The sequence below is a fragment of the Lepidochelys kempii genome, chromosome 14, assembly GCF_965140285.1.
Source record: "Lepidochelys kempii isolate rLepKem1 chromosome 14, rLepKem1.hap1, whole genome shotgun sequence".
Taxonomy (NCBI): Eukaryota; Metazoa; Chordata; order Testudines; family Cheloniidae; genus Lepidochelys; species Lepidochelys kempii.
Window position 1 is genome coordinate 21253072 of NC_136393.1, and position 17790 is coordinate 21270861.

Consider the following 17790-nt stretch of genomic DNA (forward strand, 5'->3'; position numbering starts at 1 on the left):
GCAAAAGAAGGTAATGCTGGCTCAAAAGGGACCCCTTCCTAAATCCTTGCATTTCAAAGCAACTTCTTTTGAGACAATCGGGGCTGTAAACTCCTTGTCAGGAGAGACAATATTATAATGGTGGTCTAAATTCCTCATTTAAGTGTCTTTAAGCGCTGGACCATTAACTCAATTCATTAGGGCATTCGTACCACAGTGTTTTTTATACTCCTTTTGCAGATAGATCCTCCTCCCGCCTCCTCCCATTTCAAACTTAATTTATTTATTACAGATCATTTTTCAGATCTTCATCATATCAATATTTTTACTTTTTGAAGTGCTTACAAACAGGTTTTAAATTATTACCAAACCCTTCAAATGTAGTGGGTTCTGTTATCTGAAAGCTAAGATCACAAAAATCCAGTCAACAATATACCAAGCAGAAGTCCATTTAACCTTGTTAAGGAGCACAGGTAAACCCCGATCTACGTTACAGATTCCAGTAGTGTTGCAGCTAGATAAGGGGACGATGATACTGTACCAGGTCTTGTTCAGATTGGGCCTAGAACATTCCCAACATATCCTTCGTGATGAGATTCTAAACCAAAATCCATGTGGCTTGCAAACATTGAGAGTAACGGAGATCTAAGTGATGAGATATTGATGGCATGATGATACTGCTTCTTTTACATTTGAAGTGGAAGTTAAATAATTCATAGAAGGCATTGACACGTCTCTGCTATATTTTAACCCCTCCCAAAAGACCTCCTCTAAAGCTTCAGGCGTGAATGACAGAAAAATGCATGTTCTGATGCCCTGAGTTGATGGGGAAGTGAAAGGGCTGGGGGAGGGTGAAGGGGGTTGAGTTCTCAATTAGAACTGTAATTTAGTTTTACATTTTAGTTTTAAAATAAATCATCTTCCAGCCCTCATCATGAGTCAAGAACCTTTTTGCATGATTGAGTGAGGGAGAATAAATGAATATCTATTAGGATTTTTTCCCCAACTCTATACCATTTTTCTTTTTCCTTAAAATAGTGCCATTTTAGCTCATTGATAGATACTGTTTAGTTTAATGAAATTCCGGTTCTTTGCAACATCAGACCCCAATCAGCAGCTTTTCACATCTTTCATAATATAAAATTGCACTCTGGCTATGGAAGGTGACATTAAAAGTGAGAGAGCAGCTTCTCCATGTTTAGTAGAGCTTGTGATTGATATTGCATAAGATATACATAAGCAACAGTATCAGTGAAGAAAAGTGTTCTCCCAGCAATAAATCCATTCTTCTGAAGCTAAAAGCTATTTTTTCCTTTTAATTAGGAAGAAATATCTCTCGTTAGAGACTAACCAAATCTCTGATTAAAAATTGTAATTGAATGTAAAAACATTTTGTCATTCTTTATGCATGTAAGTGTTTTATAGGGAAGATATGCTGTGTAACTGTACTAAATGAAAGGCATAACGCTTAATTGTTTAACCACTGATTTAAAACATCAAATTTGTGTGTGGATAGCTTTACATCAGTCATAAGCTAACTGTCAGGCTCTTATATTTCAGAACATACATGTCCGTAACAAAAGTTAGAAATTTAAAAAAAACCATCAGTGATAGAGAGCTACTGGTCCGGGGAATGTTATTCCAGTTTGTTTCCCTTATTTAGTATTATTATTGCTGTATTACTTTTCCAGTTTGCCAATGTTCATGGATATGGCTTTTATTACTAAAGCTATAAATACTACAGTTTGAAAGGATTTATGCAGAAAGTTGAATGTACTTTCAGCATCGGTGGATTGCCATAATTCAATTGTCTTTGGTGGTTACTGATTGGTTTTGAATGCTCTCTTCGTTACTTTGAGTTCAGAAGTTACACAGGCGCTTTCTTGGCCTTCCATAAAAACCCTTTCAAGGTGACATGGTGCTGCTTAGAAGGAAAAGCCTGCAACTTACGGCAAGACCTATTTTCTACAGCGTTCTGAGCAGTCTTCTACAACCAGCTTCACCGACTTTATGCCACCCAGGGATTCAGCTGTCCCAGAGAAATACCCAGCTGACACTTGAGGGTAGTTTTCCAGTTGGAAAGCTGGGCCACGGATCCATGTCAACACACTTCAGGGCATCAGGGAGGTGGGTGGATTTTCCTCCCCATTATCTAACTTGTCCAAGCAGGAAGAGTTCTCCTTATTGTACCTATGTTATTGCAACTGCTTTGCCCCTAAGATCCTCAGACTTCTGCTTTTCTCTCCTTAGGCTAAGAGCATTGGCTTGGGTGGGATTGGCCAGGGGAAGCTTTTCTGAAAGTTCAGGGCCTTCCTTCATTTACTTAGCTGATCTCCAAAACAGGCCTGTTTGCTAGACAAAGCATCTTGCAGCTGCTAGGGGCTTACCCTGAACAAGCCATGAACCAAGTTTGGGAACCCCTGTAATAGCACATGGGTGAGCGGCTACCCGAGGCCAGCCATGCACTTCTGAACAGTATTTTCTAGGGCTGTCAATTAATCACGGTTAACTCGTGAGATTAACTCAAAAAAATAAATCATGATTAACCTCAGTTTTAATTGCACTATTAAACAACAGAATACCAATTGAAATTTATTAAATATTTTGAATGTTTTTCTACATTTTCATATATACTGTAGTCTGTGTTGTAATTGAAATCCGTGTATATTATTTTTATTACAAATATTTGCACTAAAAATGATAAAAGAAATAGTATTTTTCAATTTACCTCATACAAGTGCTGTAGTGCAATTTCTTTATTGTGAAAGTGCAACTTACAAATGTAGATTTTTTTGTTACATAACTGCACTCAAAAACAAAACAATGTAAAACTTCAGAGCCTACAAGTCCACTCAGTCCTACTTCTTGTTCAACCAACCGCTAAGATAAACAAGTTTGTTTATATTTACAAGAGATAATGCTGCTCTCTTCTTATTTACAATGTCAACAGAAAGTGAGAAACAAGCATTTGCATGGCACTTTTGTAGCTGGCATTGCAAGGTATCTACGTGCCAGATATGCTAAACATCCGTATGCCCCTTCATGCTTCAGCCACCATTCGAGAGGCCATGCTTCCATGCTGATAAAGCTCATTTAAAAAAAAATGCGTGAATTAAATTTGTGACTGAACTCCTTGGGAGAGAATAGTATGTCTCCTGCTCTGTTTTACCCGCATTCTGCCATATAGTTCATGTTATAGCAGTCTCGGATGATGACCAACACATGTTGTTCATTTTGAGAACACTTTCACTGCAGATTTGACAAAATGCAAAGAAGGTACCAATGTAAGATTTCTAAAGATAGCTACAGCACTCGACCCAAGGTTTAAGACTCTGAAGTGCCTTCCAAACTCTGATTGAGACAGGCTTTCAGAAGAGTGGAGCATCCTTTCAGAAGTCTTAAAAGAGCAACATTCCAATACGCAAACTGCAGAACCCGAACCATCAAAAAAGAAAATTAACCATCTGCTGGTGGCATCTTACTCAGATAATTAAAATAAACTTGTCAGTCCGCAGTGTTTTGGATTGTTATTGAGCAGAACCTGTCATCAGCATGGACACATGTCCCCTGGAATGGTGGTTGAAGCATGAAGGGACATACGAATCTTTAGCGCATCTGACACGTAAATATCTTGCGACAACGGCTACAATGGTGCCATGAGAACGCCTGTTCTCACTTTCAGGTGGCATTGTAAACAAGAAGCGGGCAGCATTATCTCCTGCAAATGTAAACAAACTTGTTTGTCTGAGTGACTGGCTGAACAAGAGGTAGGACTGGGTGGACTTGTAAGCTGTAAAGTTTCACATTGTTTTATTTTTGAATGCAGTTATTTTTTGTACATAATTCTACATTTGTAAGTTCAACTTTCATTATAAAGTGATTGCACTACAGTACTTGTACTAGGTGAATTGAAAAATACTATTTCTTTTGTTTTTTTACAGTGCAAATACTTGTAATCAAAAATAAATATAAAGTGAGCACTGTACACTTTGTATTTTGTGTTGTAACTGAAATCAATATAATTGAAATTATAGAAAACATCCAAAAATATTTAAATAAATGGTATTCTATTATTGTTTAACAGTGCGATTAATAGTGATACTTTTTTTAATCATTTGACAGCCCTAGTGTTTTCTGATACAGACAGCATAAAAGAAGAAAATGGGCTGGTGATGTTTATTTATGAAATCTGAATTAATTGAAGTTTTAAAGTAGACTTCATGCTTGGCACTTCTGTCTCAGAAATTAATACAAGAATATAATGGGGAAATGACTGGTAGTGTTAAGGATCACACTTCCTGTTCTTTTTCTTTCTCTAACTTGTTCAGGGCTTCCACCATTTCCAGACAGCTTGTTGTTGGAAGATTTTAGACTGGGCCTCTTTTTATTACAATAAATTGTTTTGACAGTCTCATATGCAGATGAAATTCTCATCTAGAGTAGCAATATTGAGATTAATCTAAGACCTCAATCTCACCTTTATTGTCTCAATATCCTTTACCTGTCAGTATAGAACACTATGAACTCAATGCTAATTTAGCATTGTTTCTGTGGATAGCAGTGAACAAATTATAGCTCTGAGGGAAATAAATATGTCATTGTTGATGAGCCTGTATCTCAAATGAATAAAGCAGAAAACTCTTCAGATGAAACTAAGCCATGTTTTTTGGTCTGGCAAAAAGCATGCAACATTATGAATTAGGTATGGTTTGTAGTGGGGAGGCTATTTGGCATCATTAAAGGGTTTGTGCAGAGGAAAATGAAGGTCTGACTTTTTGGCTTCTTTTTGATATATGAAGAAGGCTTGATAGGTGGTTCTTCAAGTAAACACAGCCATGTGTTTCATGTAGGTGTGCATGTGCCCAGCACACAGAAGCCGCAGAACTTTGCCTAGCAGTACCTGTAGGGGCGACGCTTGTGTCCTGTGGCCCTAGCCCATGCCCCTGCCCTAGATATATATATATATATATATATATATATATATATATATATATATATATATATATATCGGAGCAGTGCCTTCCCAAACCCCTCTGTTCTTTCTGACCGCCCATGGCTAGAGTCAGAGCTTGGTGTGGGGTTTTCACCTCATGTTTTCAGTGTCAGATTTCTGGGAATTTTTTGTTTTCCTCTAGATAACAGTTATCTGGAGCCAGGAGTGGGGCTGCAGCTCTTTGGGGGGGAGGGGCGGACAGTGGAAAGAGGGCCATGGCTGGGGCTGAGAGCAGGGACGACGAAGGAGCTGTGGCCAGGGACCGAGGCTGGGGTGGCGGCAGGAGCAGAGCCTCCGCCAGGCTGCGTTGGGGGCCAGCAGGTGGGTCTGTGGCCAGATGTGGCTCCACTCCCAGCCCCACCCCAGCCTCGGCCCCAGGCCAGGATCAGAGCCACGGCCAACAGCCAAGGCTGGGGGCAGGGGCAGGCCCAGGAGCAGATCTGCGCTGAGGCTGGGGATGGGAGCCGGGGACACAGCTGTGGGCAGAACCAGAGCAGAGCTGGGGGCAGTAAGGGACTAGGTGACGCTCCCTCCACACACGCCCCCCCTCCAGGGGCTGGCCCAAGGTTCCTCCATGCCCCCCTAGGGGGAGCATGTCCCACAGTTTGGGGACCTCTGTTCTAAGAGGAGTGCTGAACGGCTCTCTACTCCTTCCAGCACACAGGATGGAGCGGGGCCATCTAACTCGCAAGTACTACTCCAAAAATAGCCACAGTCCATATAGTTGAGTCCAGTTCAAGCCATGGGGCATCTGTTGAATCCGGTACAGATGACATCGGCAACAGGGCCAACTGTCTGCATACTGATGGCATATCAGGCAGCTTCAGGCTCCTTGCCTGTCAGTCCCTGACTCTGCACTAGTTCAGAATTTTCCAGTGCCATGTTTTCTACTGCTTCATCCCTCCATTGTGCCCTTGGCACCTTCTGGATTGTGTCACAGAGCATATGGCCGCTATCTTAGGCATCCAGACTGAATTTCTGCAGGAGAATACGCATAAGCTGTTGGATATTCTCCAACCATCAGCTCCAGGGAGAGTAGCCCTCTTGATAAATGAGGCCCTCTTGGAGCCTGCCAAGGCCTTCTGGAATACTCCTGTTTTGTTGCCTCCCATGGCAAAGCACGCAGAGAAGCAGTATGTTGTTGCCATTCAGGGTTTTGAGGGTTTCTACTCCCATCCAGCCTCTAACTCTCTTGTGCTAACTGCAGCACATGACAGGGCATAACGGAAGGAATAAATCCACACCTACAGACAAAGGGTCCAAAAGGATGGACTTGACTGGGAAGCTGATTTATACCACCTCTTCCATGCAGATGTGCATCATGAACCAGCAGCCATTCCTCTCTAAATATGACTTTGTTAATTGGGTGGCCATGTCTAAGTTCAAAGACAAGTTGTCAGAAGCCTCTACGGAAGAGTTTAAGGCGTTCATTGCAGAACACTGTATGGTAGCTAAAATCAACTCTGGATGTGACAGATGGCTTGGGCAGAATTATGACATCAGCTGTGACCATGAGGAGGGCCACATGGCTGCAAAATTCAGACATTGTGCCTGATTTGCAGCAGACCATTGAGGACTTATCTTTAGATGGTCGGGTTTTGTTTTCGGAAAAGATTGGCAAGACCCTGCACTCTAGTAAGGATTTCCGAGCTACTTTGTGTTCCTTGGCAGTTTATACTCTGTCTGCACAGAGACACCACTGTAGCCGTGAGCCGCAACACCAGCAATACCGCTTGCAGCATTCTTTGTGTCGTCCTCCTTTCTTGTAAGGCAGCAGGGCTCCCCCCAGGAAAGGGGCATAGATCCCAGAGGCGAAGGCCCTCTGATTCCGGATGCAGCCAGCTGGCTCGTTCTCTCAGCATCTAGCCAGCATCCATTTTGATTTGCGTGTCCAGGGCATCAGTGATGTCTCCATTTTTGTTCCCCAGGGGTGGGCTGGCTTGTTTTTACTGAGTTTGGGACTCTGTTACTACAGAAAGCTGGGTCCCAAGCACTGTCTGATCAGTTTATGCCAGACCGCTCCTCTCCATCCCTCATCCCTCTTCAGGGACCTCTCTCACAAGATACTTCTCCTCGAGCAGGTTCAGTCTCTACTGGCCTTGGGGGCTGTATAGGAGATCTCTCTGCAGTATCGGGGACAGGGATTGTCCTCCCAGTATTTCCTGGTTCCTAAACCTAAGAGAGGGTTGAGTCCTATCCTTGACCTCTGCATCTCAACACATACATCAGACACATGATATTCTGGATGGTCATCCTAGCAACTGTCCTTCCCATGCTCAATCACGATGACTGGTTTGCTCCCTAGACCTTCAGGATGCTTATTTCTACACAGGTTTCAAAGTAAAAAGAAAAGGAGTACTTGTGGCACCTTAGAGACTAACCAATTTATTTGAGCATGAGCTTTCGTGAGCTACAGCTCACTTCATCGGATGCAAAGGTTTCAGAGTAACAGCCATGTTAGTCTGTTTTCGCAAAAAGAAAAGGAGTACTTGTGGCACCTTAGAGACTAACCAATTTATTTGAGCATAAGCTTGATGAAGTGAGCTGTAGCTCACGAAAGCTTATGCTCAAATAAATTGGTTAGTCTCTAAGGTGCCACAAGTACTCCTTTTCTTATTTCTACACAGTAATTCTCCCAACTCACAGGTTTCTTCAGTTTGTCACAGTGGATCGGCACTATCACTACACCATGCTCCCTTTTGATCTTTCTCCCTCTCCCTGGCTTTTTACCAATGAATAGTTGTAGTGACAGCATACATCATGAAAGCAGGAATCCATATCCTCCCTTATCTTGACAACTGGTTACTGAGGAACAAATCCAGAGAAGAAGTCCTCTTTTGTGTTCAGTTCACGCTATGCTTACTTGACTGTGTCTAGGTCTTATCCTAAACAGCAGAAAGTCAACACTGGTCCCAACTCCAAGAAGCAAATTCACTGAGGCCCTGATAGACTGTACAAATTCCAGAGTGTTTCTGCCAACTGACCAGTTTCCACACAATTCACCTCCCATGTCTGGAACTGCAGTCTCAACCCTCAACCACAGCCCAAGTCCTCTTCAGTGGCTGAAGTTGATTTATCATCCGAATCATCATACTTTGGACAGTCTGGTCCAACTTCCTTTGCCAATCTTGAACTGCATACAGTGGTGGACAGTTCAGGGCAATGTGTCCTGGGCATTCCCTTTGCTCAGTCCCCACCGTCCAGGACTGTTGTCAACAGTGCCTCCTTAATAGGTTGGGGAGTTCATCTGGAGTCACTGAAAGTTCAAGTCCTGTGGTCAGAACTGGAAGCTTCTCTGGATATCAGTGTCCTGGAGCTTCATGCCATAATGCCTGTCAGGCCATGCAGGATCATATCAGGGACTCACTGGTGCACATCCTTACCAACAATACCCATGCAATGTATTATGGGAACAGGTCACGGGGGTGGGATGGGGAAGCACACTCCAACATGCTGTTATCAGGAAGTGATCAGGCTCTGGTAGTTTTACATCAGGGAAAACATTTCCCCCATGGATGATCACTTACCTGGGATCCAGAATCACCTGGCAGATCACCTCAGCAGAAATTTCTCCCGGAATCACATGTGGTCCCAGCATCCTGTGCTGTCTTTGCAGTTTGGGGCATTCTGACCGTTGACCTGATCTCCACAAGAGACAAGAAATGCTGTCTGTTTTGCTGTTGAGGGGGTCTCAGACTGGGCTCTCTGAGTAATCCTTTTCACCTGAGCTGGGAATTTGGCACTCTTGGGTGCTCTTCCTCCAATTCCAATCATCCTTCAGGTCATTCTCAAGCTGAAATTGGATCATGCCAAGCTCATTCGCATTGCTCCAGTGTAGCCAAGACAGTGTTGGTTCTTCGACCTCCTCGCTTTATCGGTTCAGTCTCCCATATTCCTTCCTCTTCACCCTGGCTCCTGGCTCAGCATCACAGTCAGATTTTTCATCCAGGACTCAGCTCCCTGCATTGCACAGCGTGGGTACTGCTTGGTTAGATGAGAAGGAATAATGTTTGTAGGTGGTGTGGCAAATCTTGCTTAACAGTAGAAAGCCTTCCACAAGCACAGCATATTTGGCCAAATGGAAGCAGTTCTTGTTGTGGTTGTTAGCCCCGGGAGTTCAATCAAAGATGGTTTGTATGAAGGACATCTTGCAGTACCTGTTACGCCTTCACTCTTCTGGTTTTGCACTTAGTTCATTGAGAGTGCACCTGGTGGCGATTTCGGTGTTTCATCTACCCATCCATGGGAAGTCAGTATTTTCAAACTCCATGGTAGTGAGCTTCTTGAAAGGAATGACTCATTTCCACCTGCCTGTAAAAGTACCAGTTTCTTTGTGGGGCCTTGATGTTGTCTTAGCAGCTCTTATGGGACCTCCAGTTCGAGTCTCTGTCAACTTCCTCATTCTCCCATCTGTGTCAGACAACTGCTTTCCTTGTGGCAATAACATCTACAAGAAGAATGTGTGAGTTGCAGGCTTTGATGGAAGAGCCTCCTTACATGCAATTTTCCAAAAACAAAGTAACCTTGCAGTTACACCCTAATGTTTTATCCAAAGTAGCTTCTCAGTTTCATTGGAACCAAATTATATTTCTACCAATATTCTTTAAACTGCATTGAACCTCAGATGAGCAGCATTTTGGCAAGTTGGATGTTAGGTAGTGTTTGGCTTTTCATCTGGATAAAACTAATCCTTTCTATTCTTCATCTCATATGTTTGTTTCATATGCGAACCAAATGAAGGGGTGAGCAGTCTCTACACAGACAGTTTCCAGGTGAATAACTTCTTGTATCATGACAGCAGACAAAGTAGCTCAGACTGCACCTCCTCAAAGGGTGCAGGCTCATTCCACGAGGGTCCTGACGATGTTGATGAGATTTGTCAGTGACGTTCCTATATTGGACATTTGCACGCTACCACTTGGTCCTCTGTACATATATTTACAAACCGCTATGGCATTGCTACTGCATCCAGATCAGATGCAAACTTTGGGGAGGCAATCCTGTGGTCCTTGTCTAAATAGACTCCGAACCTCACCTCTTGCAGGCACCGTTTTGAGTCCCCTACATGGAATAACAGCTGCATCAACTCAAAAAAGAAAAAGTGGTGATTTACCTGTATTGTAACTGTTGGCCTTTGAGATCTGATGCAGATGTGTATTCCACAACACACCTTCCTTCCCTTCTGCATTGGAGTCTGTGTTAATGACGTTCGGCGTGAAGGACCTTGGGAGGTTGGGACACTGCCGCTCTTACATATCAGGGGAGGGGCTGGGGCAAAGGGTGTGAGCGCCGCCCCAGGGGTACTGCTAGGCAAAGTTCTTCAGCTTTGGTGTGCAGGGTGCATGCACACCCGCATGGAATACATGTCTGCATCTCATCTCAAAGGACAAGAGTTACAATACAGATAAGTGTGTGTGTGTGTATATATATGTATATCTCACTCACACACACAAAAAGATAAAAGTAGGAGGGGGAGGGGGCTGGGGACTATGTTAGGTTTGTTTACATTAGAAAATATCAGGAATATAAAGCTTGTTGTTCTCTGTGCTGGAGGACTTATCGGGTGTGAGAGCTTTTTCTGTAATTGACAAAGCAGGGTATTGAATCTTTAACAAAGCTATCGCTTAACTCCCAGCTGTTTGTGTAGGAATTTGAGTTAAATAGGTTGTAGCAAAAGCAAAACAGTATGGATAAGATGATCATGTCCCCCATGGCATCGCTGATACATCCTTCCAGTTCTCCATAGTGTCTCGGAAAAAACAGGGCAAAAAACAGCTACCTGTTCTATAGAGATGTAGTGGGGCCTATTGAATAGGGCACTGGAATAAACGTTGGGAGACCTGGGGTGCTGTGCCATTAAGCAGCTGGGTGACCTTGCGTAAGTCCCTTATCCTCTCCGTGCTTCTCTTTCCTCGGCCACCCTTTGTTTGTCTTTGTGTAATCCATTATTGCAAGGTCACAAATTAAGCTCTTCATATAGGGGTTGTTGGGGATGGTTTTGGCAGGCAGGGAGGAAAGGGGTTTTAGTTTATTACTTGTGTGGTCTCCTTTGAATCCCATTTTCAAATATAGGCACTTGGTTTCACCTACAAAATATGCAAGAGGACACAAATGAGCACTTACACTCAAGCTTATTCTTATATGCAAATACATGTTTTACATGCACAATTATCCATTAGCGCAAGGTCAGAAATTAAGCTCTTTGTATCAGGTTTGTATGTCTATGTATCTATAGATATGTATGTATGGGGGGAGGGTGTTCCAGGGGGAGAAGGCGTTTGATGTTGGAACCTTAATTATTTCTCGATATTTAGGTTCTTTGAAAAACAACAATCTAATTTCCTGATTTTCAAACACTATTTTTCTTAAGCTTTGAATTTTTGTCATTTTCAAATGTTGATTTTTAAATTGTAATAAAGTTTTAACATATTCTAAGGTTGTACATCCAGTATATGTCTTATATTCACAAAGTGGTTGGCCTAAGATTTCCTATGGGTATTAAATGAGAACTGAGAATATAGAAGAACTTTATAAACATTAATTAAGCTTCCCAACACTACTGTGAGGTAGGTAAATATATTAATTGTATAGATGGGCAAACTGAAACACAAGGAAATTAAAGTGACTTGTCCAAGGTCAGCTGTGAGTCAGTAGCAGAGTAAAGAATTGAACCCAGGAATCATGACCCCTAAACGTGTGTGCATGCACGCAAAGACCTGTCAGGCACACATGAATTAGGGGACAGCAGGCTGCTACATTTTCTGAAGTCACAATCCACCACACATGATATGTAGGGTTCCAAGAGAATGCCTAGCAATTGTGTAAGGCATGGAAGCCTGAATTTTACTCCTGTGGGATTCCCTTCTGTCTGCTCCCTACCTTCCCCAAGTTATCGCTGAGTGATTCTCCCCAGCCTGATTGATGGTGTCTGGAATCCCATCATGCCAGTGGCAGCTTTGTATTGTCTGAACAGAAAACTGAGCCTTTATTCCTCCACCTCTTGGGTCCTGTGGATGGTGTGGGATTGGATAGGGTCTGCCTCAGATGGACTCTATTACAGATAAATCCATACATTTCAACTACCTGGGAACAGAAGTAAGAGTCATTACTAATATATTGCCTTCCATATGTGAATGTCAGAGCACTTCACAAATATTAATACATTTAGCCTCATGATACCCCTCTGAAGTAGGTACTGTAGTCCCTAGTTTACAGATGAGGAACTGAAGCACAGAGCTTCTAAGTGATTTGACCAAGCCAGGAACAGACCCCACATCTTCCTGGCTTTGTCATGTAACTTCAACATAAGACCATCCTTCCACCCCGGAATTGTCATTGCTGTAGTCTCTGGTAGAGCCATGTTGCCTGAAGATATTTTTCAGGCCCATCACTATGCTCCTAAGATAAGCTCCTATACAGTATGACAGCAGACACTTGTGCATTATTACTTGCATCTATCATGGTGAAAGATTTCTATATATGAATGCAGTGCTTTATTATGTGGATGGTCACAGTATAAATACATAGATAGGAGTACAGCAGTTTCCACTAGCCTGTGTGAGCACCAGATTTGTCCATGGGTGGCATGGGCAGATCTCACAAGTATTAGGAGGGCAACAAGTGCCACGTATACATTGCACGTTGACCATACATTGTGTCTTTCTGCAGTGCTGTCTGGTAAAAGGTAGCATTATAGTGAATAGGGCTGTCTAGCACCTGTAGCCAAGGTAGGGTGACCAGATGCTAAATACAAAATATCAGGACTGCCGTAGGGGGAGCGCCTTTTCAATTGTTACACTCACCCAGCACGTTCGGCGGCGGGAAATAAATCTTGCCGGCGAAGAAAGAAATACCTGCCGCCGAAGACCCGGGCATGCCAGGTGAGTGTAACAATTGAAAAAGCGCTCCCCCTGCCTGTCGCCGCCGCCTAAGAAAAAAAAAATGCGCCCGAAACAAAATATCGGGACAAATGGCGTCCCAAGCGTACTTCAGTCGGGATGCGGGACAAACTGCTCAATATTGGGACAGTCCCGTTTTTATCGGGACATCTGGTCACCCTATAACAAGGGAGCCTGAGAGTCAAGCAGCGAATGGTGAGTGAAATCTCCCTACTTGGAGCTGCTTGCGAATAGGCAAGTGGATTTAAAGATCTCTGTTATATTTAGTTTCAGACAACACTGATTTATCCTGAATTCAGAAACAGAGAAGAGAGGATTCTAATCTTGTATAGTCCACTGTTCTTTAGTTTGGTAAGGCACTCAGATACCACCATGATGAGCATGAAATAAATACCTGGAGGATGGATGGATTATTTAGTGTACATGCTGTCAAGGGTGATCTATAGAGAATGTTCTGTTTGTGATACGTTGTTAGATATGGCGATGGGTGTGACGGGTTGCACCAAGAAGTGCCAAGACTACTTCTGCCCCTGCTTTCCCTGCCAGCTTGAGACTCCAGCACCTTGTCTTGCTGAGCCAGACACGCCAGTCTGCTCCAGCACAGACCCAGGATCTGAACCATGGGCCCCAAAGCTGCAGACTGAAAGCAATTTAAGAAGTGTGCCTGTCTTTAACACTCAGATGCCCAACTCCCAATGGGGTCCAAACCCCAAATAAATCCATTTTACACTGTATAAAGCTTATACAGGGTAAACTCATAAATTGTTCGCCCTCTATAACATAGAGAGGTATGCACAGCTGTTCCCCCCCCCCCCCCCGGTATTAATACATACTTTGGGTTAATTAATAAGTAAAAAGTGATTTTACTAAATACAGAAAGTAGGATTTAAGTGGTTCCAGGTAGTAACAGACAGAACAAAGTGAATTACCAAGCAAAATAAACTAAAACACACAAATCTAAGTCTAGTACAGTAAGAAAACTGAATAGAGATAAAATCTCACCCTCAGAGATGTTTCAATAAGTTTCTTTCACAGACTGGCAGCCTTCCTAGTCTGTGCCCAATCCTTTCCCCGATACGGCTCTTGTTCCAGCTCAGGTGGTAGCTAGGGGATTCCTCATGATGGCCACACCCTTTGTTCTGTTCCACCCACTTATATATCTTTTGCATGAGGCAGGAATCCTTTGTCCCTCTGGGTTCCCACCCCTCCTTTTCAATGGAAAAGCACCATGTTAAAGATGGATTCCAGTTTAGGTGACATGATCGCATGTCACTTTGACTTCATTACCCACTTGCCAGCCCACAAGTATACAGGAAAACTTACAAGTAAAACAGAGCCATCTACAGGTAATTGTCCTGGTTAATGGGAGCCATTAAGATTCCAAACCACCATTAATGGCCCACACTTTGCATAACTACAATAGGACCTCAGAGTTATATTTCATATTTCTAGTTTCAGATACAAGATTGATACATTTATAGGATGAACACACTCAGTAGATTATAAGCTTTGTAATGATACCTTACAAGAGACCTTTTGCATGAAGCATATTCCAGTTACATTATATTCACACTTATTAGCATATTTTTATAAAATCATATAGAATGCAGCGTCACAATGGGGAGGGGATTAAATACAGTTTTTCTTTTGCCTAAACAGACAAGTTAGAAGTCTTATCTATACACTGTCTCACAAACAATAGTTTTACATACAATAGCTGCTCAGAATGTTATTGACATTTGGAAAATACCATTCAAATAAATACTGTTTAAATTTAGATTTAAAATCCTTTTTCAAACTGATCATTTTCTTTCTAGGGAAATACTTTTGTATTTAGTCAAGAGCACAAATGAGTAGTTTTTGTCTGCATTTTTGAATAATTATTTTAATGTAAAAGTATCTTTCCTGCATACTGGATCCTTAAGAGGATTTGTTCTTGGGTTTTACTTTCTACACAGGGATTAGTTAACTAGTAACTGACTAAGGATATTAATTCCTTTAGTTGTAACAATGAGTGCATTTAAGTATGAATGTAATATAATATACATGCACACAAACACAGGTATGTATATTATCTGCCATTATTGGAAAGGTTTAAAATAAACAAAAAAGTTGTTTTGTACAGGGCAAAAAATGGTGCCATAGACTTTATGTCAAGGTCATTTCCTTTAAGCACCAGTACAAACTACTTTGTGATTTATGGGAAGTGCTTGTACTAGTGGTCAGAGATCTCAGGACATCCTGATGGAAATTTCCCTGAGCAGTTCTAATAGTCATCTCCTATCTCTCAGCTTCTTGGTGGAAATTTCTCGGAGCAGATGTATATTTCCCTTCGGAAGTAACATCCTCAAAACTCTGACCAATTGGCAGTCGTGAACATTTTTGAAAATTGTAATAACAAACGCAAAATATTTACCTTTTCCTGAAGGAACTGCAGTTTGCACATAAAGAACAGGAGGACTTGTGGCACCTTAGAGACTAACCAGTTTATTTGAGCATAAGCTTTCGTGAGCTACAGCTCACTTCATCGGATGCATACTTGCATAATGACTTAGCACATATTGCTCTTTTGAATAGTAATGATTAGTACTTTGGGCTTGTTTTTGCTGTTAGTTTTGTGGAAAGATCAGAAACAGCTGAGTCTGGTGTTAAGTTGGGTTGGGAATTATTTATCGCAGATTCACTTATTTTTTTATTTTGTAAGCAACTACTGAAGTGCCAATGAATCACTGAGCAAAAAGATCATCAACAAGTGGGGCAGATGTTTAAAAACTCTGCTACATGGAGGTCCAAACCTTTCTATTATTTTTCCCAAGAAATCTCCAACTCCTTCTCCTGTCACTCTGTCTTTTCAATGCCACCCACAACACGGTCCCACAAAAAATATCCCCTACTGTGGGGATCTACCCTCCAGAGCCAGATATCACCCCAACTAAGCATTGGCCAGGAGAGTTGGGTGAAGCAGAGGAGTTCCTAGAGAGCATGAAATGGCCATCCCCAGCTATTGTAGGTCTGTGCAGAACTGCAAGTCTCCACCATGTCCAGGTGCTAGGGAATGAGCTCACAACCAAACTCATCCCTTCATATAGCCAGTCTCCTTATTTGTTAGTGCCAGTGTATAATACCAGCAAGCATATTAGTCAATCCTGTGTCCCAGTTTAAAAGGTTAAATTCTTAAATTATTTCATAACCCAGAGGATCATACACAAATTTTGTATTTCTTAGTGTCTCATTTGAGCATCTCAAAGCACTTTGCCAACATTAATTAATTAGCCTCACAGCACTCCTGTGAGGTCATTTAGCATGACGACTATTTTACAGGTTACATTATTTATCGAAGGTCATGCAGCATAGAACCCAAGACTCCTGAATTCCAGTCTCGTGCTCTAACCATTAGGCTTCTCTCTTATCCAGACTCAACTGTGACCTGTTGTGACCATATTTTGATCTGCAAGGTCTTACCTTCTCACACCCAATGACAGAACACAAAAAATAGCCACTCATGATAGCAGCTCACAGCTCTAGTATCAGGAGGTTGATAGGTTGGGTATTATACTCAGCATTGGTATTACAGGGCTGTTTCTGATCCATGTCAACTCTGCAGAAGGAACAGATTTATTGACTTCCCTCTGGTGTCAGGCTTGTTCGCAGGCAGTTCTACCATTTGCTTTGCACACGGTGAATGGTGAAGTGCGTGGATCTGCTGCTATTCTTGTGCCACTGGATCAGTGTAGCATTAGTCTGGAATGAAGAGACAGACTGGAGTCACTGCTGTTTATTAGCAAGAGCAGCGTTCACCATGCTGGGCCAAATTGTGCCCTCATTAATACCCTGTTGAAGTGAATAAGAGTTACATGGGATGCAAGGGCTGAAGCTGGTCCTTTGTCTTCACGGTAGTAGATACACATTTTCTTTATCACTCGTGTCATTTGCGAATTTACAGTCCAACTCTACCTTACTCAGGACCTAAATGAGTTATATTTGTTTTGCCAAGTCAGGCTTTTGCTGTGCAGAGGCAATGATGAGAAATTGTAGCATATGAAGACATAGTACTGAGGCAATTTACTGTGCATATCTTATTCTGCTGCAGTCCCATAAAAAAACACAGCTAACAGTAAAACTAAAGGACACACGGCACCGTATGGTCCTTTTATAGTGTTACTCATTATCAGAATTCTCAAATCTACATCTCATTGTCGGTGGATGACAACACAGTACCTTGCCTATATTTGTAATGTACCAAGAACACTGGGACTGCTTACTGCTATCCTTGAAGGAAATGATGACACTCCCTCCACACTGTGTAATCTAAAATCTGTTGCTGGATTTGAAAAGCTGGCGGAATTATCTTCCTGCATTTCATCAACCTCTTGGTTTAGTCAATTTAATTTAAATTGAAGACAGACTTTTATTTAGTCCCAACATTTTGACTTGAAGTTTGCCCATCTTAACAGTTCTGACTATTGTAGCATTTATAAAATGCTGGGATGCAAATGGCCTGACCAGGGATTTAAAAATCAGAACTAAACCTTTATCTTTTTTATTAAGAATGGCTTATTAAAATTCATCTTCACTGCTAGCCGGACTTCCACAGCTACGCATGGAACGCTGGCCACAGTACACACGACAGGGTTAAAGACTTCGTGGGAGGGGAGAAGCATGCTGCTAAAAACACATAGAATATTGAGCCTAGAATTGTAAAGTTAAGGTTCTCGTAGTGTTATTAACTCAGCTATATTGTCAATGTGTATTTTCTATTCCTGTCGCTGGTAAACGTTTAGCTAAATGTATTAATTTTATTGTAAAATGTGTACTGGAAAGCGTACAGGTTATTAAAGGTGGCTAACTTAATACTATCTTCCTCCCTTTCATGCTTCTCCCATTCTTTCTCCAGTTTTCCCTTTCAACTAACTCAAGCAG

The 17790-nt window shown here is 42.1% G+C and overlaps 1 protein-coding gene across 5 annotated transcripts in view; it reads left to right on the plus strand.

Moving 5' to 3' along the window:
- The window catches only part of COX10 (cytochrome c oxidase assembly factor heme A:farnesyltransferase COX10), a 155994-nt gene that overhangs the window by 117430 nt on the left and 20774 nt on the right, over nucleotides 1-17790 (plus strand). The gene's annotated exons all lie outside the window — the stretch shown is intronic.